The following is a 2,500-nucleotide window of genomic DNA, read 5'->3' as shown; positions in this document are numbered from 1 at the left end:
AGCAACACGCCGCGAGTCGACTTTTGCATCGCCCGAAAGCCGGAGGTACCGCCGAGAGCGAAAGCAACACGCCGCGAGTGGACTTTGTCGCGCGACAATGTCGGAGGTACTGCCCGAGCCAGCCGGAGGTACCGCCGAGAACGAAAGCAACACGCCGCGCGCGGACTTTATCGTGCGACATCGACGGAGGTACCGCCCGAGCGAGCGTCCGGAGGTACCGCCGAGAGCGAAAGCAACACGCCGCGAGTCGACTTTTGCATCGCCCGTAAGCCGGAGGTACCGCCGAGAGCGAAAGCAACACGCCGCGAGTGGACTTTGTCGTGCGACACCGTCGGAGGTACCTCCCGAGCCCGTCGGAGGTACCGCCGAGAACGAAAGCAACACGCCGCGAGCCGACTTTTGCATGGCCCGTACGCCGGAGGTACCGCCGAGAGCGAAAGCAACACGCCGCGAGTGGACTTTGTCGCGCGACAATGTCGGAGGTACAGCCCGAGCCCGTCGGAGGTACCGCCGAGAGAGAAAGCAACACGCCGCGCGCGGACTTTATCGTGCGACATCGACGGATGTATCGCCCGAGCGAGCGTCCGGAGGTACCGCCGAGAGCGAAAGCAACACGCCGCGAGTCGACCTTTGCATCGCCCGAAAGCCGGAGGTACCGCCGAGAGCGAAAGCAACACGCCGCGAGTGGACTTTGTCGCGCGACAATGTCGGAGGTACAGCCCGAGCCCGTCGGAGGTACCGCCGAGAACGAAAGCAACACGCCGCGCGCTGACTTTGTCGTGCGACACCGTCGGAGGTACCGCCCGAGCCCGTCGGAGGTACCGCCGAGAAAGAAAGCAACACGCCGCGAGTCGACTTTTGCATCGCCCGAAAGCCGGAGGTACCGCCGAGAGCGAAAGCAACACGCCGCGAGTGGACTTTGTCGCGCGACAATGTCGGAGGTACTGCCCGAGCCAGCCGGAGGTACCGCCGAGAACGAAAGCAACACGCCGCGCGCGGACTTTATCGTGCGACATCGACGGAGGTACCGCCCGAGCGAGCGTCCGGAGGTACCGCCGAGAGCGAAAGCAACACGCCGCGAGTCGACTTTTGCATCGCCCGTAAGCCGGAGGTACCGCCGAGAGCGAAAGCAACACGCCGCGAGTGGACTTTGTCGTGCGACACCGTCGGAGGTACCTCCCGAGCCCGTCGGAGGTACCGCCGAGAACGAAAGCAACACGCCGCGAGCCGACTTTTGCATGGCCCGTACGCCGGAGGTACCGCCGAGAGCGAAAGCAACACGCCGCGAGTGGACTTTGTCACGCGGCTACGTCGGAGGTACCACCCGAGCCCGTCGGAGGTACCGCCGAGAACGAAAGCAACACGCCGCGCGCGGACTTTATCGTGCGACACCGTCGGAGGTACCGCCCGAGCCCGTCGGAGGTACCGCCGAGAACGAAAGCAACACGCCGCGAGCCGACTTTTGCATCGCCCGTACGCCGGAGGTACCGCCGAGAGAGAAAGCAACACGCCGCGCGCGGACTTTGTCGTGCGACATCGCCGGAGGTACCGCCCGAGCCCGTCGGAGGTACCGCCGTGACGTCGGAGGTACCGCCGAGCCCGTCGGAGGTACCGCCGAGCCTGTCGGTGCTCCTTACAAGTATCCGTTTTCGGCCATCGGGACGCCCGATTTTGTTTAATGTCATCTCTTTTTCTTCGATCCATCCCGTCTGTGCTGTCGTTCGGTCGCTGTCGACCCGTTCGGATCGATCATCGTAATCCGATCGTTCGCAGCGACTAAGTCCCGTTCGCCTCGTTTCATCGGCGCTCGCGCCCATAAGCGGCCGTGCGTAAGGCCGTGCGTCGCCGACCGCTTGGCCGGCCGGTTGGGTACTATAAGAGGTGCGGTGCGCTCGGCGACCGAGCGTTGTCGGATCGTCGTGCGGGTGCGTTTGGCGTGCTTCGCACGTTCGGTACGATGTGCCTCGGCTCTCCTGAGTCGTGCCGTATTATTAGAAATTATATTTCTAGACACAGCATTGCCACGAGTCGGCGTCGTAAGACCGAATGGCTCCTATGTGGCGCGCACTGTTTATCAGTGTTGGCTGCGCGATCTTCCCTCGTTCGTAGACGAACGCGATCGGATGTATCGTTGCACTTACCGAGCATCGACTTCACCGTTACCGAGTGGCGGAAAGCGAGAGATCGCTCTTCACGCTTACTTGTAAACCGTAGCGAAAATTTTCGACCGTGCTTGAACGCACCGGCGACTCGTTCCTCGACGTCTGAGCATCGCGCCGTCGATCTAGCGTCAGGGCGAGGCGGCTATACGCCGCTACTTTGGGAGAATGAGAACAACATGATCTTTATATAACAAATATGATCTTTATAACATAATTTTAACGGAGTAGAGCTCCAACGAGCGTCTGTCTCCAGCTGTATATATTGCGATAATAAGAGAGTGTCGCCGACCGGCTTGAGGGCGCCGGCGGTAATAACGGCACGTCGAGAGTATCTCGAA

Source organism: Pogonomyrmex barbatus, unplaced genomic scaffold (assembly GCF_055798465.1).
Source record: "Pogonomyrmex barbatus isolate J1 unplaced genomic scaffold, ASM5579846v1 scaffold87, whole genome shotgun sequence".
NCBI lineage: Eukaryota > Metazoa > Arthropoda > Insecta > Hymenoptera > Formicidae > Pogonomyrmex > Pogonomyrmex barbatus.
The sequence above is the reverse complement of the archived record's forward strand: the minus strand, read 5'-3'. Positions refer to the sequence as shown.